The sequence below is a fragment of the Dinoponera quadriceps genome, unplaced genomic scaffold, assembly GCF_001313825.1.
Source record: "Dinoponera quadriceps isolate SergipeBrazil2010 unplaced genomic scaffold, ASM131382v1 scaffold754, whole genome shotgun sequence".
NCBI classification, from domain to species: domain Eukaryota; kingdom Metazoa; phylum Arthropoda; class Insecta; order Hymenoptera; family Formicidae; genus Dinoponera; species Dinoponera quadriceps.
This window is the reverse complement of record NW_014554896.1, coordinates 340,229-368,072: the sequence shown is the minus strand read 5'-3', so window position 1 is coordinate 368,072 and position 27,844 is coordinate 340,229. Positions and strand designations below refer to the sequence as shown.

General features: G+C 40.6%; 1 protein-coding gene across 1 annotated transcript in view; it reads left to right on the top strand.

The window, feature by feature from the left end:
• Window positions 1–27,844, top strand: part of LOC106742412 — a 165,581-nt gene that overhangs the window by 1,595 nt on the left and 136,142 nt on the right.

Sequence of the window (27,844 nt, the reverse complement as noted above, 5' to 3'; positions counted from 1 at the left end):
GTATAGTACACTGAGAGAAATATTTTCGGCTTCGACTTCCTATCACAGTTTTAATCACAAAAATAGTAGGGTAGGGCATATAAGGGTTGTTATCATTGACGCTATAATAACACTCGAAAAAATCTTTTTCCCCTGACTTTAATTTTTTTACTATGTGATGATAATAGTTACAAATGTTTGTCTCTTAGATGTGTGAATTATTCTTCGCAAGGTATTCTACTTCGAAAGATATACAGATAAACAAAACAATTGTTATACTCTATTTTATTACGAGATATTGTGATAGGATGAGAAGGATGATTTGCATTTCTATCTGAATTTCGTCAGTAAATTAATTAATCAAAGTGGATATTACGAAATATGACTCATTTTTGTGACGTACACCTCAATTTTATCATCTTTTACAATCTCCTATAACTTTTGATTTTATTTAATCTTTGACTATCTTTGAACCAAATCTCATTCCATCGCTTATATCTGCCGTAAACTGTGAGAAAACACGTTTCCAATATAATTTATAAATAGAATCGATCGGAAGTACATACTTCGGAGTCTACCGGCGAACACTGTCGCGCGATTTTGCGCTCACCGTCGTCGCCGCAAAGAAACGCGAACATAAATTTGAATCAGGAAGCGGGTGCAAATTCCAAGGCGGAGAAATCGAAACGCGTTATAGACTTCGGCGATTAATGTACCGGCACGTATATACGTACTATCCTATGAGCGTTACACATAATGTACGGGAGTAAGAGGTGTTACCTTCGGTATTTAATGCTCGCCGTAAAGGGAAACTCCGCGCGTGTCTCGCTCTTGTCCCGCGGTTCGCTGATTCGCGCCGCTTTCGTGCGCGCATTGTCAAAGGTGGCCGCGTTGAAAAATTCGCCGCTGCAAGTCGCTCACGAGTAACAATATCGGTATTATCGTTGCAAGTGACACGGATGTTATGAATGAGGATGTGGAAAAGTACAGAGAGAAAGAGAGAGGGAATGTGATAATAACCGCTTTTCTCTACGCGGAGAAAAAATGCTGTCGTATGATGAATAGAATTTCCAACGGTGCGTGTAATTGAAGTAAATCTTCTTGAAAATAACACTTGGATTATTCAGAGAAACAATGTTTGATTTGTGACTTTCAATAATATTGAATCAAGAAGATTTACTCCAATCACGCGCGCTGTTGAAAATTTTACACAGTAAAAAATTTTGTGCAAATAACGAAATTTTTCTTTAACACGTTAATTTAATATATATTTGTGCACTTTTCTATATATTCCCAGATTAAAGTAACATAAAAATCTTAGCGGACCGTTATTTTAAAACGTTTTATTGCGCGTTGATACAACAGCATTTTTTTTCTATGTGTGCTCATGTACATAAAAATTTCTATTAAAAAAAAAAATATTGGATGCGCTCTCATGAGCTTTTCTAAACAGACTTGGTGAGATTATTTAGCGTGAAGCGGAGAAAAAGCGGATACACGCGGATTAATACGCCGTAGCGTCGTTTTCACACCTGCTCCTCGCGATTCACGCGAGGGAGCCGTTTTATCTAACCATCAGAGGGGGGAAATAAATCTCTAGCTTCCCAATACGCCGCCGCCTCTCTCGCGTTTCCGCTGCGATTACAATGAAGGAAGTGCTGCGGANGGGGGGGGGGGGGGGGCTCCCGTCGTCGCATCCGCGTGCTTCCTCGTGTGAATGTACGTGTCGTTCATTGAACCTGGATGTCTTTTTACGCGTAATCGGTAGTAAGAAAGAAAGCGTGATCGATGGCCCGTGTGCTTTCTATCGGCCGCAAAGTGGTAACCCGACCTATCCTCTTTTTTCTTCTTGTACTCCGTCGCGATCCACCGATCCCGGTTTGAACTGGGACGATGCCTGGGTTGAAACGAACGTAAAACGATCGTGCAAGTCATGAATAATCGACGCGTGTGCGGTAATAAATAAACATTTGTTTTTATTTCTTAGAAAAGGAGAGGCTGCTAAGGATAATTTATAAGAAGGATCAGTCGGTGAAATAACTCGTGTTAAACGAACTTGATCTGATTCGACGCATTGTTAGTCGTATTTATCAGCTGATCAATTCAACTTTCCAATCAGAATTATTCGTATCATGCAGTTAAATCAATCTTTTTAATTGACAGTAACATCTATATCAGTACATACAACTACGTTTCGTTAAAATTTTACTTTCTATTACATTTTACAGTTTAACCCTTTTAGTGCCGGGCGAAAAAGAGGTGCTTATGCGAAGATAACCGGCCGATTTTACTAGGATTTGGTAAAAGGCTCATAAAAACCAAACGAAAAGCAATATTTAAAAATTATTTATTTTAATTCTCTCGTAATGAAATTAGACTATTTATAACGTATTTTAAATTTATTTTGATAGAGATCTCTCGCAATGCGAATAGTAAAGCGCTACAAGGTGCGGGCCGATATATCGGCTCTGGCACTTTTCGCCGGTGTAGCAGGAGCCGATATATCGGCTCCCGGCACTAAAAGGGTTAAATTCCATCCGTCAGATCGCTGATTTCACTTGATTGTTTTTCACTCGATTGTAGTTTATGCGACGAGAATTCGCGTAACCCTTGCTTCTTTTCAGCCGATTTTTTTTTTTTTTTATGTAGAGAAAGAGTAAATATGGAATGCGCGTGGTTGTAATATGGAACCTGTGCTAAAATCATTGTTTGAAACTATCGGTAATCACTTAGAAACATTAGGCTCCATTTAGGTCACCCGTTGGCGTTAACCCTTTCGGTACATTTGACGAGCGAGACTCGTCATCTTTTTACTTGGGCATAAAATGTATTACTTTTACATATTAATCCATATAGCGACAAATTAAATCCGTCCCATGGGCATAAAAATCTTAAAATAATTCAGTACTCAAAGGGTTAAATGACGTAGCGTTTAATCGTGTAAACGAATATTCGAAGTACGATGTAAGATTTAACCATTTTTTTTCATATATATATTGTTAAGTGTAAAATATTAACTCTTATGTATCAGTTAGTGCTAAGATTAAAGTGTGATAGATTAATTATTTGGAAATACATGTGCTACATTCAAATTCATTGTTGGCTGCAATATGTATAATCTCGCATATAAACAGTAGATTACTTGAACCATTTGCAAAAATAATACGTTTTTCATTGCCTTTTTTATATATAAATATATTGAAAAAGATTGAACAAATAAGAAACTTATAAAAAAAGACTTTTTTTCTTTCATTTATCTGCTTGTTCCGACCTTCGGTCAGATCTTCGATTTGACACGTGTTGACAAAAATGTGTGCCCTTTCAACGGTTGCATGTTTGATCTTAACAACCAATGGCACATGTTCTTAGATGCTAACATTATTGATTGATTATTTATTTACACTTTTTCTTTAAAATCGTTCTATATTTACATCTTTTTTTCCTATACATTAACGGAATAAGTCTCCGCGCACTGAATTCAGACGCGCGAGTTGATATAAATCACAATCACCCGCGACAATCGGTTAACGACCGCTTGATGGTGAGATTGTGATGTAAATAATAGAGAGAAAAGTTAACGGTATCACGGCGCGGATACTTAAAGTGGATTGCCGTTTTGCAATGTAACTCCGAGTAACGTACGGATAATCGCGATGCACAGGCTATAAGTGCACACGCTGACAACACATTCGTGCGAAAGAGTAAAAGTCCGCGGTCAGTTAAATGCCGATATTCACACAAGAGCACGGAGGGTTAAAGCAAGTTCTCCTCTCTCTATACCGTGCGCGACACGAAATGGTAGAACGGTAATCGATAATATTATTGCTAATACCGCGAACCGTTGCGCGCTGACGAGCTTTCAGCGATCCCTCAACGATCGCGCGATAAGTAGTATTCGTGATTTACACTGTAATTACGGCCAATAATGCTCACATACGCACATACGTACGCAAATATGCACGAGCGGGCCATTGTTATGTCCGTTTCCTCTCGCTGTTTCCCTTATCGGTCGGTGTATCGTAAACATTTATTTTTATCTTCGAGCTGACGAATCGAACATTTTTTCTCGAACTGCGGCATAATGTAGAATTATCCCACACGAAAACGTAAATTCGCTCACTTCGTGAGTTGCAAAGAGGCCGTTTAGTAATTACATTGCGCTCAATTTGAATATTTCTCCTTCCCTGTCCACACATTTTCCCACTTTCAACATTACGTAACACGTGTAATTACCACCTCCCTTCCGCCGGCACAAAATGAAAAAAAAACAGCTTACGCAGTAAAAAATGTGTTAAATTTATATATACATTTTATATGTTCCAAACTTTTATGTTAATTTAACACAAGGTGAATATATGGAAAAATAACACAAATGTTGTATAAAAAATTAATATGGATTTAATACGTTAATTAACTTTGAAGTATAAAATGTGTTATTTTAGCACTCATGTTGAACATTGACATAACAGAAAATGTTTAGATAACACAATTTGTCAAATTAACACATTAGTATGTTAAAAATTTAACACGAAAATTTCAACAAGGACCGATTTTAATACAAGTACAAAATGTTCTTTACTGTGTGTATAACCATATTGTAGTTATTAAACTGCACGCTACTATCTTTTTATAAAATATTAAAAATAATTTTTATAATATCAAGTTAATTACTTTATTTTAATACAATTTTGATTGATAAAGGTTATATTAAAAAAAAAAAAAGGGTTTTTTAATTTGATTATTAAACCGTGTCAAAGCTTGAGAATTTTCTCCAAATGTAAGCAAATGTGTCACGGCTGCAAACAAAAGTGGATAACCACGCGCATCTATATTTACAAGTTATGCCATCTAATGTAACGTTCCTTTTACTCACTCCCCCTTTACTCGTGGCGTGACGTAATTATTGAATGACCTTAAAGCGAAACGCGATATTCTCCGAAAGAGAAAAGAAATTTTTTTTTAAGAAACAAACAGAACCTCCTTTCTTTCGTAACGCGATCGATATCGCGAGGATGAACGATCGTGCGCGGTTTTTCAAGCCGACGAATCTGCGCATCTCCCGCGTGAAATGCGCGCAATGACTAGAATGTCGTCCGCGACAAAATCTCGCCCGACGGTGAGAGAGCTTTAAAATGCGCTCGTAAATCTTCGTAATCCTCGCGACCATCAGCGAAGGTAACTTGATGTATTGGCGCGTAAAATGCAAAAGCGTTCTTCGTTTCCTCCGGGAAATATCACCGGCAATATCTGGAAATATAACATTTTTCCTCTTTTTCTGCCGACGGAAAAGCTCTGAAAGAGGACAGTTGATTAGTGGAGCGGAGAAAGTGATGCTCGTTATGCGCGACGGTCGCGCATTTACGGTACCGCGATTAGAATGCTCGAAGGTTGCGATGGCAGTTATGCCGGTTATCCGACAAGTTCGATTCTCACTCGTTACGCACCTGTTTATTAAGCGGCACACGTGCAGGAAACGACGCGACCGTCTTCGTAGCCTCTGATCCGGTTAATATCGTATTATTTCGTTCGCGCTGACAGGTAAATTGCGCCCGACGTGGGAAAACCTTTCGCCGGCGAAGCATTCGCGAGGCCACTCACGAATTAATACGCGCGTTTTTTGCACGATCTTAAACGCACACGTTATCGTGAAGGAGCGCCACCTGATATCGATATTAATCGGATTAAGGATACGGCTACTGCGAGGGATCTTCCGCGCCTGATTATATTATTCGACATCTCAATTAAGCAAATTAAATGTTGGAAAAAAAATGATTAAGTTAGATTTCAATGGAAATAAAGTTCATCGCCGCCACGCATGTAAATCGCACGATTATATTTTTGATCGTCCGATATATATAAATAGCCTTGGGGAATAATTTATGATTGCGAAGAGTGGGGCGATGCACGAATTAGATTAGTATCCACGTTTATCGCGATTACACTTTGCTTCATTGAGGCTCGCCACGCACCTATCAATTACCACGCATATACGCGCATCATCTCTGTGTGCATCTCTAGTAGACGGAGTTTCATTACGGGCTCACATGAGTCAACGGAGACAAAGAGTATACCGCTCCGGATCGACGTTAAGTCTCGATGACGTTAATGCCGGAGTTCTCGGAAAAAATTACGTATCGCTGGTTGTTTGATTTTATCACGTTCCAGGAGCGAGATGTTAAATAATTTAATTCACCAAGATTTATCGAGATATTTTTTTCACCCTCTTCCCCCCTAACGTAATTATTAGATAATTGTGAGATAATATAATTATAATTATTTTTCTCCTTAAAATAGTTATTTAAAATTTAACGGTACGTCAGACCTACTACAACGTCGATAAAATATTTTTTTGGAATTTACTCTTAAGCTAATTCATTGTTATTTGGCATATCCCGTCGTAAAAAATAACGATCCTTTATCACGAGAAAATATCTCGCACTAAAAGTGTCCCGCTAGCTTGCCTCAGCTACTTTTTCTCCATCCTGCTTCATAGCTATTTTTTCTCCATCTTGTTTCATTAGTGCGAGATCCTTCCCCCGTAATAAATAGTATCTCTCTCAACCCGAGTCTATGTTTGCCGAGAATGTTATGACCGGTGTCATAACGTTCGAGATGCTAAACGTTTTTTTCCCCGGGATGCTAAACGACCGAAGAAGAACACCGAGCAAGGACACCGCTCATTATCTGCCCGAACAATTCTCCGAGGCTCAAATGCAAGCGATAGAATTTCATCGTGAATATCTTCAAGATATAGGTAACCACCGATTACGGGGACTGATAAAAGGCGGTCGGACCAGAAAATTGTCCTATTATTAGGAGACGTGCGTCCAAACTTAAAACTTAAATTCGTTCGTTTTTCTTCGCAGGGATCGATCTTTCAGGCTGTATGCGGCACAGTGCGTTTGTTGTCTGTGCGTGCGGCTAATGTCTCGTAATTACGACGCGGCGATTCGAGAAATGCCGCTCAGTAAGTGGCTCAGAGTGCGAACGGCGGATAATGACGTTCGATAAATCCCGATTTTGCGACTTCGGGCGTTAGAAATTCCTCACACTCGGCGCAATGCGGCTATCTCGTTGCGGAGCTGTTACGATTTTTAACGGGCTCTTAGGTAACCCGATCGGGCGCGTTCTCGCTACTTCCGGGCAATTTTAGGCAGGAAAAGTAGGTCGCGCGGCTACTAGAAAGAGGCAGGCGGGTGTGTAATGGCGCACACACGTGTGTGTCACCGTTTCTGAAAACTCGCGACGTTGCGAAGCGAAATTTTCAGGAAGCGCTCGCCCCCGAACGTCCTTTCACCGCGGCCTTACGTCACGTCCGAAAAAAAAAACCAACACGCGCTAACGGAACCAATGAAATCATCGCGTTTTCATTCAGGCGTTACGCTTTGTATCGTCTTTCTAAAATTGTTCCGGCCGAATGATCCTTAACGTGCCTCGGCTTTGCTTTCCGTTCGCACGTTCCATATTCCGCTCGAGCTTATTGAAATTCTTAACCTTTTAAGGCACGCATAAATGTACATTAAGCCTTCCTCAAGTTGTTGGTAAAGTAATGGCTTCGTCGACATAATATCAATGCATCCTAAATGAAGCTATATTCTCCGCCCTAACTCGTCAAATAGTGTCCCTCCAGCTGAAGATCAATATATGCAGTCGCATGTAGTCGCATCTTAAACGCCCAGTGTACATAATTGTGTACACTGAGAAAATCGTATTTCTCGAGGGGGAGCTATTTTATTAGGGATAGAATTTTATTCGGATTAAAACAAATTTTCGTCAGAAACGTCTTTACAGATCGACCACTAAGGTTTTATTTTAATAATTTCTTCATCATTGGAGTGAGAAGAGAGAAAGAAACGGCAAAAATAGCGCCAAAATCTTTCCAGGGAGTTTTACTCTATAAAAGGTTAAAACGATCTTATAAACTACAATATTTTACTGCAATGGGCTCGATGTGTGAGCTTTAAAAGCACGTTCGAAAAATACCTTACACACCGATATTTTTCGACGTGAAACAATCAGGAGTTCCCGCGAGGCTCAGCTTAAAATCATAAATTCATTCGATCATTTCCCATTCGCCCATTTCCAATCGCCGCGAACAATAAGGCGATTGGACTGCTTTGCGCAGACTCTTATCACCGGGAGAGTGGCATTTGTATAATAATGGCGTGGCGTACACGCAGGCTTTGCGCACGCATTACATGCCGCGCTTATACAAACTTATGGAAACGTAAATGCGCTCATTTATGCATCTCGAGCGACAGGTCTAATTCGATGATTGAGCAAGAGAACGCTGATGATATCCCTCGTAATTAATGATACGACTATCGAAGCTACTCGCATTTGAAGTAATTTATAGGAAACGAAATTGCAATAGATTCCCCGCACGCATTTGGAACAATCTGTAGGAAATAATTCACGAGAATTTAATTCTTCAGCTTCCATTGATTATGAGTTTTTAGAATCCAATTTTTAATATTCTTTATTGAAGTCTCAATTAAATTCACACATAATTATTTTTATAAATGCTAGTCACTTATATGTATATCGGGAATTTTCGAAATTAATATATAAAAGGCCACAGGTAAGCAATTTTATGTTAAATTTAATTTAACACATTTCATGTGGTCCGCTCAAATTTTCATGTTAATTTATCACGAGGTGAATATGTTGAATAGTAGCACAAATATTATGTAAAAAATTAACACAAAATCCATACGTTAATCGACACAATGTTAAGATCGACATAATGTATTAAATTAACATATAGGTGTGTTAAACATTTAACATAAAAATTTTAACAAGGATCGATTTTAACACAAAATGTTTTTTACCGCATATCATGGTCTTTTGAAAAATTCCTTTCAGGGGTTATTGTATTCCATGAGAATGGAAAGAATTATGACGAACGTGATAATACGTAGGGCACACAGTTAGATAGCTAGACAGATAGGTGACGTTAGATAGATTTGTAAGTAAATAGATATATCGGTTAATGTGTGTTGGCATTTATCAAAATTAGACGCTGCGCTATGGCGTGTCAACATTCCTGCTACATTGTTGAAAATAAATAGGTTTTCAAAGATATCGATACGCTGCACTACTTCATCCCTCGCACATACCGGAGAGATCTCCACGAGCGCGGCTTCCCAACGGAGGCATCCTTGTCTTATCCTTAACGTTACGTAAAAGTCGCTTTGGACTTGTTGTCCGTTTCTTCCCGATCGGCAAATACGCCTATCGTTTCTGTGTGTATGCCTCTTTCTGTCCCGGCTCTAATGGCGGACGACGCTCGATGCTAATTTGATTCCCGTGTAGTGCAATCACGACCCTGATTGCCGATGTTACGCACATCACGCGCATTCCTTCGTGCGCGCTAGTTGCGTTTTCCATCTTGCGCACGATTAATTGTCCCTCGTGCGATCGGTTACTCAACGTGTTACTTGTTGCGCGCGGAAAAGGAATGCAACAGTGATGCGACGACGGTCTCTCTGAGCGCGTGTAATGTGATAACGAGCGTTTTCATGAGAAAAAAGCTTGATGGGCTTTAACTCGTGATTAGAAGCTGACCTCGGATCTGATCGGGTCGCTAAGGCGCGGGTTCAATTCCTTGAGATTATATTTTATCGACGAGAAGTCGAGCGCCAATTTTCTAAGTAAATGGTACATCGAAATCTTTAATAATATTTATGTATGAGGAAAAATTTTACATTCTATGTATTTAAAAATTTTTGTAGGAATATTTTATTAAATGTTGAAAAACATGATAGAAAATACACCCTTGCTTTTCTTCTACTCACAGATTTTTATTTTCATTCATTCATCTTGTATTCATCTGTCTGCTTATTTCATTTTATTTCTTCTCTAAATAACCGCACTCGCCCTCGTTAATAAAAAAGACATCGTTTTAAACACAGAACTGGATGTGTCCTTCGTTACAAAGTGATCGCTCATCTCGATAAGAAGAAAAGGAAAAGTGAAAAAATGCTCTTTTCGCAGTCCGTACGTGCGCACCGTTATTACTAAGCTCATTCGTCGTAAATCACAGGCGGGTGTAATACACTTTTTATCTCCGTCTGATAAATGCGACGACAAATTGGAAACGGTACTTTCCGAGCGAATCTTTCTCCCTGTCTCTTTCTTTTTCTTCATCTTCCCGTGATGCGACGCAAATTTCTATCGCAATTATTGTTACCCGATGAACTTTTACGCTCGATATGTACGCCCCCATGCAGATAACATACCATAATCACACGCGCACACTCGTGTTTGTTGCGCTTTCACGCTCCATGTATGCGTCATGAATTCCGTCGTACGATTTTTTGAGCGGAGATTTGTCGCTCGTCCAACGGTAGCGCATCGTTCGTGCACACACGCGTAGAGCGCAAAAATGCATTGTAGTTGGCGCACTGTTGGAAAGATTCTTGAAAGTAATGGCATTTCTTAGTAAATTTAAACGTTTTATACTACAATTTATAACCTTGAAGATTTTTATAGCATCAATGTTGTTAGTTACGATGTTCCATATTTACTATATAAAACTATCAAAGAACAAATATGAAAATTAATATTTTTCTGTCTTATATAATTTATTGTTTTACATGTTCAATTATGACACATTATAACACGTTATGATATATTTATTAATATATAGTATAATACTTATATGATACAAGACAACGACAACTCTTGTTAATTTTGGTGAAATACATCAGTTGTGATGTATTTTACTGATGCTCACTCATTAAATTTCATACTTTAACAAATTATTATACCATTATAAAAAGTGTATTCAAAATGTCTTTTCGTAACTATGCGTTATTAAATGTAATATCAATTTAGCTATTCTTGGTCATGTAAAAAAACTTCACAATCAAATTATTAAGTTTAATATGGATTTTTCTAATGTTGCGCGCATTGAGAAAAATTTTCATCGGATTAACCGATGTATTCGATTGTTATTTTTATTGTCCAACCAAGTGATGGATACCTCTATCTAGATAGAGTATCCAATGCAGCTACTGATGAAACCTAATCGGGAAATTAATCGCTCTTCGTATATCCATTGTAATTTTCATCGGATAAAGATGAACGACTTGATCGAATAAAATGATCAGACATGATCAGACAGATACATCCGTTTTTAAATTGGATTATCCAGTCAGCTATTTTTTTCATTGTGGCATAAGAACGAGCTGACATTCATTATATTTGGATGTAATTTGAAGAATTTTGTGAATTAAAATGTGATAAAATTTCAGAGAAATGGACGAAACGTCCGTCCTTTTCACGGTGCTGAAAGACACGTCGATCGGACACGTGTCAAACGAGATGAGGCTCGATGAAATCGCAAGATCCCGTTTATAGTTAGACACGCGCGTGTTTGCGTAAACGGCGCGCTGCGACTGAAATAATTGAGAAAAACCGGGTGTGTGTGCTGAGATATTTATTGTAAGATGGAATCGTGCGCGCGAGGGACCACTCGGCTCTGTGCGTCGGGATTCCTTAGATTCCAGCGGAGGATCGGCCGTTTATCTGGCGAATTATTTATCTCCCTCGTCTATCTACGCTCGCTAGTTGAACGTAACGCCCGATCGTAGAAATTCCCCCCGTCGTTTTCGGATTAGCGACTCGGGCGGAGAGGAAAAAGTCTCTTAATACCTCTCGCCCATACGTCTCTCGACGGGCGCTTTATCGGAATATTTTTCGCTCGTAAACGATCGTAAAAGTCGCCGAATAATACAGCCGGCGAGCATTCCGCCGTCATTCTCGCCCGAAGACAAAAAATGTAATTGATATCCGTGTCGATCGCCGATGCGAGCGCCATATCATTGAATTACACTCGTGTTATCTTTAATCGTAAAGACCTCAAACCCGCGTATATTACTCCATCGTAATGGAATTCGATAAATTTCCGGTGTGGCGCACGGTAGGCACGAATGTCTACGTGTATATACAATTTTTCCCCTCCCTCCGAAGTTCAACGACCGGGGGCATAGAAAAATGGTGTTGTTATATTAGCAACAACGACACACTTTGATTTATCGCGAGACTGCGAAGATAAAGATTAGTCGGGGAATAAAAACGTCGAAAAAAGAGGCCGCGGGAAATGGTCAATGAGGCGTGCACACAGGTGGTGTGCAAGCGCGGAAAAGGTGGCGTCGCGAGCGAAACAGAAGGGAAGAGAGAGAGAGAGAGAGAGAGAAATAAAAAAAAAAGCGAAGGAGAAGAGGGACCTTGAGGTGTCGCGCGATGTTCGTTGAAAGCGTTTACAGTGGTCGCTGGTCAAACATCACGCGAGAAAACCCGAGTGATGTATACGTGAGGCACTGGCCGGCTAGCGCATCGCCGCATTGTCTCCCGATGACGGGGAGTGTTGTGTTGGTACACGCGCACGAGAAAGAGAGACGGGTAGATGGATGGACAGGATTCCGCCGTGCCTGTATCAAACAATTTTGCAATGCCGGCGCCGCGTTCTTCTGTCGCAACGCGACTTTTCGTCGCGTGTATTCGGATCTAATTTCGTCCCGATTCGAATTCAGATCGACTTTGATCTGTCGCGCCGATCGTATTTCGCGACCGTCGCGAGATAGAGTTGTAGAGATTCCGAGCCGTTTCTCTTGTTATTCCGCGAGCATTCTAGTGGAATAATGTAGCGCAACGATACCTGTGCGATCTTTATGCGCTACATGTTTCCTTCCCGTGCAGCATAATGAAAGCGCGCCTCGGAAATGTCAACCGAGAGACAGCGCGCAGCGTTCGTTATCGTTTTCGTTGAAACAATCATCGTTGTGCGTCTCTAATAATCGATCTGGCGATCATTTGCAATTAATATCTTGAATCACCGATTTCTAAAGCTCATCATTCAAGTCAGACCGATCAACTTTTTCTAAAACCAAGTAAAAGCCGTGATCATTTCCTAAACATTTTTTAACATTTTGCGCTCCGTATGAAGTGGTTGCGTAATCTGACTCAAGCAAACTGAGCCTGTAATATGACAATTTGTTCATACTTTTATCAATGAACATAATAGATTTTAACTTGTGTATTTCTTTTTATTTGTATTAGACAGTCAAAGATAGCAGTTTTTTTTTTTTTTTTTTTGGAAAAATCAAATGTTAGCATATCATTAAATTAATTGTCTTAATAATCATTTTTTAGTAATGTGCTAATAATTGATTATAAATCTTTTGAAAACATAACGATATATAAATAATTTCGTCACCCGATGAAAATTTTTCGTCGGATCTAATATTTCTACACTTTCGTTCATTACTACTTCAACCATGTCCCCAATATTCGTCCCCAACATGCTTCACTGCGGTTTTTCATTATACTTACAATTTTTTGTTGCTATTGTTAACACTAAAAGCATGTTTCGCTTTTATTTTTATCTACATGTCTATCTTAAATCATATAGGTATATCGTTAATATTAATGTCCCATCATAGCAACATCGCTATATCGTCGGTGGACCGAAAGTGTTAATCTAAATTATCAGTCTGTTTGCTTCCTGGACTTTAGTAGTGGATTAGTTTCAGATTGACATTAGAACTAGTACAGACGTAGATACAATTGAGAATTGGGCGCTGAAAACAAAATTATATATTAATCAAGTAATTTTATTCAATAAAACTTAGAAGTAGTCTATATTTTTCGTACCAGCGTATATGATTAGCGTAACTTAACGTTCTGAAATTAATAAGAAATCTGTGGAAAGTGCGACCAGTTCTGAGAGGTTCAATTGTCGCCGACACGCCGTCTGCGCAACACACGGCCGTTGCAACTCGGGATTTTGCGCGGGCGAGCGAAAAATTGGCTCTCTGGCATCTGGAACCTCTGTTCGCGACGCTTCGCGTAGTTTTCCCGTGTACTCGCTATTCCGCCTCTGCCGTAGACTTTAGCAGTGCATCCACGGCTGCATTCTGCACTCACGATGCATTAGCGATGTCGCAACGCCGACATACGTATGGCTCTCTGTTCCGTGGTCTCGGGAGAGAGAGAGAGAGAGAGAGTGTTAAATCTTAAAAGCACATCTAAACTCTCCCCGCGCGCGCTCGCTCGCGTGAGTCTGTTTTTCTTTTTGGATGCCCTGCCCGAGAAGAGAGAACGAGACAGAGAACCGATGCTTTATTCGCGAAGTTCTTTACTTACGGAGGAAAGTATTCCGCGTACCGCATTCTGCACTCCTAGTGCATTCGTGATTTCGCAACAGACGCCGTGCGGTGTATCGCGTGTGTTTGGCGCGGCCACTCGCCGTGCGGGCCAGACAACGATAGCATAGACCGGCGATTGAGGAGGAGAGGGAAAGAGAGAGAGAGAGAGAGAGTCAAGGTTTTCTTGCAACCTGTCGCTTGTAATCTTTGGAAGATTATTTCCATCACGAAAAAAGGATCGATAATGTCGTAATGACATCGTGTCCGCATGTAATTACGCACCGCACATTACGCCTGCCTTTATACATAATTTTTATTCAATAATACTTTATAATCACAGACGCGTGCGGTAGCGATTAAAGTGAGAAACAATAGAATCACTTATGAAAGAATAAATAGAGAAGCGTTTTAATTGTAAGTTAGAGGCATTCCGCGATCGGGGCACATACGGAAACTTATCACGAATGTTTTTAATATTCTATGATATAATATTAGAGCTCTTTAACTGTATCATTTGCGTTGTGTACAACCGTGTATAATGTAACAAAATGATATCAAAGAGAAAATAATCCTTTATTATAGTCATTAATATTATTGTTATTATATTAATACTATATATTACAATTACATAATGTAATAATTATAATTATACTATTAACATATATCAGTCCGGATATAATCTTTTATTATTACTATCTGACAGCTGGTTTACACCGAAAGAAGAATTTGGTAACAATTACGAAACATTTTAATGGAATAGTTTCAACTGAATAATTTGGTTACAGTAACCAAATCGTTTCATTAAACGTTTGGTAATTGTTACCAAACTCTCTTTTGAATGCAAATAACTTGAATAAAAAAATTACAGAAAAATTATTTATACCGAATATAATTGATCAAACTCTTGCAAATTATTACCGTATGATCAGAAATAGTGAAGAAATAATTGTCCTCGCAAAATAATTTTGTCCGGACATCAGTGATGATACGCCGACGGATATCTGGATATATTAATAACTTTCATCGCGTCGCGCACTTAACAACGAGACACAGGTTAATTACTCAATGTGATTACGCACCGTCACTGTCCGCGGATTTAGCCTCGTTCGTACAATCCCGTACGAACTCGCTTTCATCCGGCAGAAATATCAATGGAGATAATGACATCACATCCATATCGTGTTATTCATGCGTGCATCGATTCCGCGGCGAGATTGCGCGTTCCTACGCCGGGTATCGCGCAGGTGGACAATGCGCGTCTCCCGCGTTTAATCTCTTGAAATTACGAGCCGTGGAAAATGGCGAGTGAAACAATACCGATGGATGAAAATGGCCGAGCATAATCGCGATTACACACCGCGACGTCGTCGCCGTTTACATACGCGAGAAGTGAAGCTTCTTACTTAAAAATTAGTCGCTTCCTGTACGCGTAATTTCTCAAGTGTCTCCCTGCCGGTTTTCACCGAATACTCACAACGGAAGACGAGTGAGTGACGATGCGGCAATAACGGTACAAATGCAGCTTTCAGAGTAACTCATTAGCGAAGTGACACACATTTTACCATACACACCTTGGCACACATAACGACACACGCACATGGATATCGATGAACTTTACGATTCACGTTCACGAAGCGCTCCTCTTTCAGTTCCACTAGAGTAAAAGTACCAATATGAATATTTCAAAAGCGAAACAATAAAAGGGTTAGGTACGTGTGCAGGTATTGATATTTTTCTCGGTTCGAAAGCACGAAGGAAATCGTCCGTTTTTCACGCTGATTTTGAAAATTATATCTACATAGATATTTTACATATTGTGTATATGGTATTTACACGGATTTTTTTTCGTATACACAATTGATTATATAGTAAATTACGTAAAATATAATAAACTGACAATGCAAAAAAAGAGGATAAATTATTAGTTTGAATTAGTTTAAAATAGTTTATGTATCCGATGTTAATTATGAAGATATTTAACATTAAAAATTGAAAAGTTGCAATAAATGATGAAACTTCCATTACATTACGCGGCAGATTTAAATATAATCTACTATACAAGCTATTCAGAATATTTAGCGATGTAAAATATAAATGCAAATAGCAAATTTTGTTATTTAAATTCACCCCATTTTGACATTACGGGAAAGAACGTTTCTTAGCTCGTTTTTTTACAATAGATGCAATACGTATAATACTTATTTTTCTCTTTTTTATCCAATGCGAAATCCACTATTGAGTTTTCAAAGCAATCGTAAAATATTAAAATTGTATTGTCATGTGTAAAATTAAAAGTAGGTTAGATTAGGTTAAGTTAGATATAATTAATTGTAATATATCTAAGGTATGAGAGGTATGTATACAGTTAATATTTATCTGTGAACTTTTAATACAAACAAAAAGTTACACTACAGTTTATTAATAATCTACATATATATATATATATATATATACATTGACTACGCGTAGATGTAGACTATTATATATAGATGCGTAACCCTGATGCGTCCCATTGGGATAACTATACGCGACACGCGGTTGTCCCTCATTCCTCCGCACTTCCTCGTGCGATGATACCGACAATGAGTTATCGCGATCGTATTTTACTCGCGCGCGTTGCGCGCGCTCGCAATTAAAAGCAATTTTCCATCGGTCGTGTACGTAATGCGGAAAGTGCTGTGATGTATCTCGCGACCTGACTTTCAGGCGATAATTTCACGAACCAGCCCGGATTCGCGGATTTTACAATACACGTCTCCCTTCTTTCCTTCCCCTCTCTCTCTCTCTCTCTCTCTCTCCATGAAGCGGAGGTTCATCCGAGGAGCGGTTGACGCGCAATAACTTATTTCACGACAGTCTTGTAAATTGGCTGGAAGCGACGCGCGCGATTATATTAACCGCAACGTAGATCGCGCGCGAGAATCACTAAATATCTTTGAGCTGTAAATATTAAATTAATCCTAATACCTCGAAACGCGTTAACGGACAGTCGGCTTTCCGCGAATCTCCCGGACGGTTTCCTCGAGATTTACCGTTGATACGCAATTCCTCACCGCGTGTCTAATTTATGCCGCGGGGCAATTACGATCGTGCATATAATAATCTTGACGCGAACGAGCGAGCGTTCAAGGATGGACGCAATTGTCGGCGCTGCGTTTTCTGATTTTACGCATCGATTTATTATCCCATCGTCGCCGTTGTTGTGTCAAGCGAAGACACTCGGGAACGCGGTCGCAGTACCCATTTGTCGAGTCGGTCGTCGTCAATCTCTCCCCATGTTGAGAGACGCACGTGTCTCGCGTCGTCGGCACGTCAAGGACGAGTTGATTGGTATACTGGAATATCGAGCGTGACGCGCGTTTTGTGCGAGAGTTTGCCGCATTCGGCGTACGCGACGATCGTTAGAAGAATCCGACGATAGTTTCGGGGTAGTTTTTCCCTGCGGTTTTGCGGTAGACCGACTATTTTCCCGACGCGCTTCGGTTCCCTTTCGCGGCCGAATAACGTTGCTCTCAGAGTAATCCGTGTAACTTGAAAATGGATATCGCTACTTAACATTTTATTATTACTTTTATTACAAAATCGTCTCGAAGAGTCGAGATGGGACGGATTTTCATTCGCTTCAACTTACATACGTTGCAAAAATTCATGCAATCAAATTATATAACAAGTTGGAATTAATTGCTTTAATAATATATAGGATGAAGCGATTACCACCTTGGAATCCACCGTATCTTTTAGATATTTTCTATACATGAAAGTAGGAGAAAAATTGATCAAAAAGCACTTTCTGTAAATGTAAATTTTGTTTTGTACGTGGTTGAACTTTTTAGTGTGAACTTCGAGCGAAAATTAAAAAAAAATTTCTTTCAAGCTTAACCTGAGTAAAAAACAAAAATATGTAAAAAAAGCGATAAAATCGTGCAAAAAGTGTATAAACAAGAACATAAATAAACAAGAAAAAACTGGAAAAGATTACGCGCGCGAATATTCATACGAATTAAAATTCCTGTTAAGAGGCTTGTGCATACAAATGACAGTAGTTTTACACTTCGTGGAACAATACACTGTAGAAAAAAAATAATTTGTTGAAAATGAGCGCCCGGCAGGAATTTTAATCTGTACGAATCTTTCCTGTTCTTTTGTTTATTTAATATTGAAATATTTTGCACAATTTTATTGCTTTTTGCATACTTTTAGTTTTTTATTGAGGTTAAACTTAAAGAAAAATTTTGTTTTAAATTTTTGCTCGAAAATCGCTTCAACCACATATTTTATTTTTCATTTAGTTGTTAATAAATAATTTTAATTTTGTTTAAGGTTGTAATAGTTACCTATCCACTCTGTCGACAAAATTCCAGATTTCTCCATCAAGTTTATGCCAGTGAATTTATTTTCCGGAAAGAAAACAGTATAGTATTGGTCTTCTCCATTAAAAACGACAAATTAATAGTTATCGATATTCTAATTCACAAGCGGACGCCTTACAATCCTAGCTATTATCCTATACACAAGAATCACGTAAAAAACAAATGAAACGCGCGCCATCATATGTCCATACTTTCTGTGAATCTTTCCACGCGGTTGTGTCAAAATAATTGTTATACGTTTATTTACTGCTGAAGTAGTCAATTAACATGTCATTGAAAAATGTAATGGGAAAAGGCACAAAAACGCTGGCTTTGCTTTGCATCCTATTATGGAAATGCTTGGAAAGATATCCGATCGGAATCGCTCAATTATTCCCTAGACTTCTATTGTGTTATTCTAGGGAATAATTGAGCGATTCCGATCAGAAACCTTGCCGAGCATTTTCATAATAGATGCTTTGTTCTGCTGATAATATCAATAAGTAGAAATATATTGCATAACATTAATAAGTGCAAGAGCCCCACGACTGAAACACCATCTATCTATATCGGTAAAAATTTTGTTATTATTGTTTTTCTCATTAAATTAAAAATTGATATAAAATTAGTTACATGTCGAAAGTTTTACAAATATATTTTACGTATCAATTTGAATCAAAGAATACTTTATTATCATTGGTTTCGTTTTTTTTTTTAAATCATTTTCTTTATATCACTTCTTTTTCTGCCCGTTTATTCCATTGGATAAAATCTGAGACGGTAAAGAAAAAAAAACGGGATTTACCTTGATTTTTTCCACTTATTTTCTCGCTGATCTCTGTGTGATATCAGCGCCCAGAGCAACATATTCTGTTAGTAAGTGAGAAACTTGGTAGAATAACCCCGGTATAGATTAATGCAATTCGCACGTGAGGGAGGCTAGGGATCTGATTAACCGCGGGGAGAACGTTCTACAAACGTTCGCGATTACTTAACGCCTCACGCGACGATGCTGAATGAAAACGAGGTTCTCGGCTCCTAGGACACGATCGCGGCAACAGGATGTGGATTCCATGCGGCGAGTCTCGATTATTATTGAGTCACGTGCTGCGACTCGGTAGCGTCTAATGTCGAGAAGAGGCACAAGGATGCGCGTTTCGCAGCGGTCTCTCGTGGGAAGTTTTATATTATTCATCGTGCGCCGCGTTTGTATTCGAGAAAGAAGAACGTATCGCGTAGCGAAATCGCGCGAAGATCGTAATCTCTCTATCTCGGCTCGTCGATCGTCTCTCGTTCTCCCTCGTACTGTCGCTTATTGTTGCGAGAGAAACGCATGTATCTCCCCCTCTAATCGCTTCGTGTAGCGTTCCCCACTTTCAGAGACCACCTTCCGAGCCCTAAAAGACCGTCCATGTTTGTCAATCTTCGTAATTTAAGACCGATAAGAGCGTAATAAAGAAATGAGGCTGATTTAAACAAGTAATATAAATAATTATAAATGAAAGTAACATCATTTTATTAACATATTCATAAAGTGTTATAAACACAATTTATAAAGTCTTGTAAAATATATAGGAATAAATGAAAATCTTTCTTCAGCCGACTCTCCAGTCATTTTGGCTCCTGCCTATTTAAATTATTTGTTATCATATAATTGATCGTTTAGAATCCTAATCGATTAGAATTTTAATTTTGATCCGTTCGACATAAAATCGAGGTGTGCGATTTAAAACAGATTAATTCAATATTTCAAAAAACCACATGATGGTTCTACTTACCATCATTCTTTATTCAATTCAGTTGATTAGTTTCGAATTTGATTAGAAAATCGTTAGAGACAAGTCTGGCGAGGCAAATCGACTAAGTATCGCGAAGATCGCGATCGTTGAAAGCTCCATATTCCGATCGAAGTTGCGGATTTGAACGGAGTTCGCCATTTTTGGGTACTCGCCGGTGCGATCGTAAAAGTGCGTAGGCACGCCGTAGCAGCTGTTGACGTCAGGAAGGTCTCACCTCGTCAAGGTCCTCGCAGGTATGCCGCTCGGCGCATTATGCAGTGGTTGCCGGTATTTTAATGCAAATCCGTCGAGCATTGTGTCGTGCCGCCATTCGTCGTTCGCTCGCTCATTCCGTCCGTGCTTTCCGCTCGCGAGGAAAAAAGTAATCGCCGACCGTAACCTAATCGACGGTAACTTAAGCTAATATCATCGTCTTACCCGGGCGTTTCTTCAAATTGACGGGGTGTTGCGCAACGCTTCGTTCCACGGTGTTATCCGCGCTACCGTGGATATTCGCATGCAAATTTCTCGAGGCCGCGCGTCGCAAAAATTCGTGGTAAAAACCGCGTTTCGGGCGCGCGAGAGAAAGTATTCTCGTTTGCTTGCCTTTCCATCGTATCGCCGCAAACTGCTCATTAATCTATTAAACTATAATTATATTTTAGACATTTTAAAATTAAAGGATCTGTCTGTTCCGGGGATTGAAGCTGGTTTTCCACCGAGAGGTGGAGGATTCATAGTTTAAATTTAATCGTATTATTTTATTTGAGGAAAAAACAAGCGTCCCATAAAGTTAATTTGATTTTCATTCGTTCGCATTTTGTTTTTCCGTTTCGTGCCAAATTCTCGTTTCCTCTCGTCAGATTTCCCCGTGCGAGTCGGTTTTCCGATTACCCCTTAATTAACGCTGATTTATGGCGAGAAATTGGTCGACCGTACGATTGATCTCCATCGCGCATGAGGAGGAGGAAGAGATTCTATCGTTGCGTTTCTTCGCTCGTGTATCCTCGATACTCGTTCGTGAAATACGACACGAGGAAGTGGAACGGGCGTTGCGTACCGGCGAGAGAGCGGCCGCCGCATACGTGTGGCCGGACGTCGAGTGATTAAATGACTCATTTGTGAATAGTTAGGCGACGCCCAGCGAAATACGATAAATAAAATGTCTCGAGCGCCAGTCACTGACCCGTTAAAAGTATCATTGCGGTAATAACGCCAAGTTCCAGCCGATTATTTCACTAATATTTTCCACTGAAAAGTTGTTTATCCGCTCAAGTCGATACAAGAATTCTTTTTATACAAGGATATTCAAGGTGTCCCAGATTAACATGGACAAATTTCGAAAGAGCGAAAAAGGGAGGATTTGGTAGTAAAATTTTACGAATATTTGCCGACCAAATATTTCATTACCGCAAACAATAATTTGATTCTATATATTAAATATACGGAACTATATGTACGAGGAGATATTTAAGTCGTATTTTCACGCAGCGAACATTGAAACGTTACACGGACGTGAAACGTCCGCTCACGAATGTAGGCTTCCGTAGCCTCGGTATGCATAATCACAGGGAGTTTCGACCTTGGCGCGATTGCAAATGAAAATAGAACGCCACGTAGAATTTTCAATTGGACGTGTGTGTCATCTGGAGGCGTGCCAGATTAATATCACGGATCGTCTCGGCCGAGCCCGTCGAATCTCCAACGTCGGTTTTCACTTCAAAGGTTAAGCTTCCGTGAATTAACGCACACTGCTTGTGGGTCACGAAAGGAACCCCGTGAGATAACAATCTCGGTCGCGTCGGGAATAAACGCGCGAGTCAGATCGTAATAATAACAGTGGATCGATAACCTTTGTTATCGATCGATAGCCGATCTTGCCGGTCTCGCGCTGGTTGGTTGGTTGCGAGCCGAGTGAGTAATTGCTACGGGCGCATTTGCTTACCCTCTCCCCGTGTGTTGTACACGGGAAAAAGTGATAATCGCGCGGAATGTGCGCGCCGGATCGAGCATTTACGAAAACTCGAGCGTGATTATCCGCATGTCCGGGAGCTCCGTCAGAATGCGGTTAATTTGTCCGAACGGTTTAATTGCGCTCTTCCCCTAAAGTTCACGCGCTTCGGGACGTGCGCTCCTTCAATCGACGAGAAATCACTTGGAACAACCTTGAAGGTGGAAAGAAGGATCGTTGAGGTAATAATTTCGGGGATATATGTGACTGCCTTAATTTTGTCGACAAAATTTTCAACAATATTGATCTCTCTCGAAACGAAAGCTCAAAATTTCGTCGGAAAATCGTCGTGTAATCATAAAGTTGAATCATATCTATCATTTAATTTACTAAATATTCTACTAGAGATAGAATTACTCTCGTACTGAAAAAAATATTTTGCAATAATCCTGGGTCATAGTTTTTTTTTTTTTTTTAGAATTCAAAATCCTATCCGATATAACTTGTTTGAATTTGATTGTAATTTATGTAATAAAATTTCTTACATCCTTCGATTTTCTTCGGGGCACGCGTTTTCGCGAGAATGATAGATCGCGAAAAGATGCCGCGAGATAGAGAGTTCACTCCGATATAATAAAGGTGGTTGACAGTGGTCGGCGTGGCGTAAATCTGCGAGAGCGCTGCGGGACCGTTAGAGAGGAGCGTTCGTTCGATTATCTCGGTCGATCGCGAGCACGGTATGCCGTTTCATTTATTATCTCGTTTTTCCTGCGGATCCGCGTTCCCGGCCGGTATTCCCGCGTTATTATTCGCGCGATCGATTCGCGCGGATTGTTCGATGACGACGACGGTTTCTCGCACGATGTCGACGAGTTTTTCGGGCGATTAATAGCCAGACATTCGCGATATTCCCGCCGTCGGAATTAAAATTAGCGGTCGCTTATTACACGGACGGTGTTTCGGAAAATTACACTCGAGAATCAGTGTCTTTTATTACGTGGCTTCTCAGATTCCCCGCATAACTGCACTCTGGGCGGTCGATACGTTGTACCAGTGAATTCTTCCGTCGCGGACACGCCTTCCATTCGAATGCAGAAATTGATGGACGGGAATTCAGAACGAAACGTTTTCATGCGCTTCACGCCGATCGCATAATTTCCCCCTTAGGAATACGGTAACGCATTATCTCCCGCGCATTATCTCAGATCTTATCGGTCGAGAAGGTCCAAATTTCACCGTTTTAAAGGGGAAAAGCGGGCGTTCTGGAAGAATTACGCCGGCGAATTAGTCCATCCGGCTCTTTATTTCTCGATCACTGTTTCCACTCCTGATTCTCTTCGGTATCACGTTGGAGATTGCAGAATCAACTATTAGGTTGGTAAGCGGAGAAAAATTGAAACAAATATTTTAACAAACATGACAAATTTTTTGCACGAACCTAATCGTTTCAATCTTGGCAATTGTCTCAATCTCTTTAATCCGCAATTCCCGATACCTACTACGAGCCTGTCATGAAAGCGTGAAATCTCTTCTCCGTCTATTTCGATCAGACGTAACACCACAAACGGCATCCACTCGCCCACGTGTGTCTCCGATCATCGTCATCCGTCGATGACATCACTCGAAAGCTCAGGAAATATCGATTGACTTCGCGAAGGCGGCCGTTGACACCGATTTCAGATCCTCGTAGATCGCATTTGGAAGTTGCTCGGAAAAGTAGGTGGACAAGGCGAACATCGACGAAGGCGAACCAAAATCGCATGCTAATTAGGTTTTCCCGCAATTCGTACCGTGAGAACGACGTTTCTCGTTACTCTTTACATTTATTCGCTTGCTTGCCGAAAAAGAAACGAGAAGTGGATCGACCGAAAGAACAGGCCGGAACAATGGTTCTTTCCAAGTGAGATAACAGCGGAGACTCTCCACGCGATAATTATGCTAATCTGCAAAAGCCGCGGGCGGACGCATAGAGAGGTGTCTCTACTTTCGCCATTATCGTATCCTAATTCACCTTTGCGCGTCTCATTCGCTCTATATTCTCGCTCTACGCTCGCTGTGTGTAATGTTGTTACCTTGCTTACGGGGACGGTGCACACGTTCGAACGGTTCGATCGAAGAAAGTGGAAACGTCGAAAGCTCCGATATAATACATTCGCCGTAATCCTATGCGCTCGTTAGACCAAGAGATTTCGTAAAGAATTCTTTCTAATTCCAATTTCAACCTTACTTTCTTCCTATCCTAACCGCGGGATAATTGTTTCGATGCTACCGTGTAATGCAACGTTCTCCCTCAATTATTCCGTATCGTTGCACGTTCGTTAATGGCGACTGAGAAAATGGAAAAATAATGGAAATATTTCGCAAATTTGTAGACGTCTCGCGTAGACTTTCTATCTCGGCCGCTTCGTGTTATCCGCCGTTCGTGCAAAGTGCGATTTATTTGACGGGATATCGGATGACTCTCACGACGGGTGGCTGTGTTGAGATTTTCGTGGAAGCTCTGTTAATATTTCCGTCACGACGATCCGTCCCGATCGGCCGTTGTCGTAAATTCTAAAGGCCACGATAGATAGACTATAAAACAGATAGATGAACAGTTTGGGTCGAGTCAAACTTAATTTTAGGCTTATATATGGTTGTTTGTAGAAAAAGTGTTCGAAATTTAGTTTAACGTGGCAACCAACGCTAGATTGTTGTTAACTCTCTAACGGTAAGGTTGGATGCGCGTTTATTTTACAGCGTGCACAAGATCACTCGGCTGACCGTCTTAGCGTTGAAGTAGTTCAATCCCTCCGTTTCTTCCTCCTCTCGATTTTTTTCTTCAGCGTATTCTGGAACCTCGTAACGCTCGCTCGCTTCTTCTCGAGGAAAAAGAGAGCCCGAAAATCGCATCTGGCGGGAAATTCAGCGAATAATTATACGCGAGGCGAAGGGAAGAATCGCGCGCTCGTTACAAAACGAGTGCCTGCCGTCGTGGAGGAGGGTGTATCCTCGCGGGAATCGAGTTTATATGCACGCTGGAAACGCGCGGGATTCCAACGCCATTTTCGGAGCTCGCGCGCCTATATACACATTACGAAAGAGAATGCCGTCGGGGGTGATTAGTCATCGGCAGAATTTTAATGAGTGTCGACCAATTAAGTCGGCGTCGTCGTGAAACGGACGGCGAGACAATTAATCGCGCACACCGACGACAATTATAAAGACGCGTGCCAGATGTACGAGAATTCGTGGGTAATTAAAATCAATGTCCCTCGCATCGATTTATAACGTCATCGCGAAATGCATCCTCCGCTGGTTGCATAAAAGACGGAATCTTCGATACAATGTCGCTTTCTTTTCCGCCAAATAGCGAAACGAACGGACATTCATTCCGTGCCAGTGGGTTAATTATTCGCGCATGTGACTAATTTCGTCGCTGCATGCATAAAACATGCATCTTTATGTCTCTCTTCTTCGTTTTTCCTCCCCCTCTTCCGGAACGGGAATAAGCGTTCACCGTAGACCGGTATTTATAGGGACAATGACATTTAATCGTGAAGTCGCGATATTACGTGTGTGTATAATTCGCCCGCAAACTTTCGTACTTTTCATTTTACGCTCGTGTAGGCTCGACATAGGCTTTCTCTTTCTCGCCGAGATTGACCGAGATCCTAGCGCGTTGTTGCACCGAGAGTCTGGTATCGTAATATTGGAGATGAATATTAAGCGTTACGTTGCGCCGAATGTTTATGCAACGTGAAAAGAATTGAGTTGAACGTTTCAACGGAAACTAATCACAATGTTTCGATCCAAGTCGATAAACGGACACCGATTGATTGACCAACAAGTTATAATTTCAATTTGAGACCGTGTTACTACTCGAAAGCTAGGTGAGGTAACAGAAATCATTTTGAGGAGAAATTTCAAACGTAAGTTACGCTAATTTTCACGAAGCAAAAATATGTCATATCTTAAAGATTGACTGAGTAAAAAATTAAAAAATATCGAAGATATTGAAATAAAATAGTAGCGATATAGTATCGAATATCGAGAAAGAAATACCAGTATTAACCCTTTGCACTCCGCTGTCGCCGTAGCGGCGACATGGTTGTTTTGCTGCCTCGGCACTTTAAGAAATTTTAAGTCCTAAAATTTATGTTTTTCTTTTATAATATAAGTTAGAATATGTTTTGTTATAAAATAGCTAAGAAATAAAAATTTTGTTTTATTGAAACGACTCTATTTTTCTTCTACATCATAGGTATGTACTTGGAACTAATAGCCTCTATGCATTACTAGGCTGGAGTGCAAAGGGTTAATAACATTACAACGTCACGAGCGCGAAAAGGAGCAATTGACCAACGAGCTGAATGAATTTTAATCTAATCCGGATAATTCAAGGATCAGAGGGTACACCCGATAACGACTCTTGAAATTCCAACGTCGTAAGGTCGTTCGCTATAATCACAAACAGAAGTCGGCGTATCATTAATGATCGTGGCGGGGAAACGCGAGTATCGAAAAGGCACCTGAGCACACAAACGAGCATTTTACTCATGCTCGACTCTTGGCCCCGTTTAAGATAATCATACGTCTCTGCAAGGATCACCAATTATTTCTCTCGGTATTGATGACGAAATAGAACGAAGGCAAAACGCGGAGTGGGAGGAAAAGAGGGAACTCCCTTCGGTCGTTTTATCGCCCGCCGTATAACATTTGCATGCCTTTAACGAGCGGCCAAATTCCACGTACGCGACGCGATCGTCGTCCTAACATTGGCTCGTTTAAGAGTGTGAAATTCATCGAAACTCTTTTCACGCTTGCCCGTTCGTTCCGTCGGAACAAATATTTGTACGACACGACTCTCTCGCCTCGTCTCGCGCTTCACGCGATGATCGCCCTCGGCTGTCACTCGCGAGCGAGTCGCCGGTCGTAAAGAAAGTATCTGGAAAAGAAGACAAGGCCGTGGCGATAAGTTCTGGGTTGACTTTATCGGAGGACTTCATCTTGCCGCCGCCGATCCTTTTAATTTCCACTTCACGGCCAGCTTTATCGCCTCAATGCCGAAGTACTGACCTCGGACTCGCTCGAAGACGCTCTCAATGACGAGATTTAGTGCGATAACAACCGGGAGAGAGAGAGGACGTCTGTAATGAACGCGTGATATCTTTCTTTTGATTTTTCTCCTGCACGTCGTCGAGAGGCCGTTAACCTGAACGCTCCGGCACACTCTTGCGCGTGACGTTAAATAGAGTTGCTTTTACGCTTGTCTCGAGAAAGCAGATAGAAATTGATCGCGGACTCTCGGAGGTATCTCAGCGCGTCTCAGCTGCGCCGCCGTGTTGTTGCGAAAGAAGGTTCAGCGGAAAACGCGTATTCATCCCGCGCTCCTTCGTTCAATTTTCCGGCGCCGGTGTCGTTGAAATCCCAATCGATTTTCTCTCGACCACGAGGCTTCGTCCGCGATACTCTTGCGCAAGAGGTTACGTAAGGTGGTGAGAACTCGTGAATTCTCGCATATTACGAGCCGGTCGAAGAAGCCACGCTTGATAAATCGCTATATATTAGTATGTCGATATATTTACGATAATCTCAGTATGATTCTCAGTAAATTGAAGGGGACATTTTGGAAATTTCGTTTGAATTCACCCT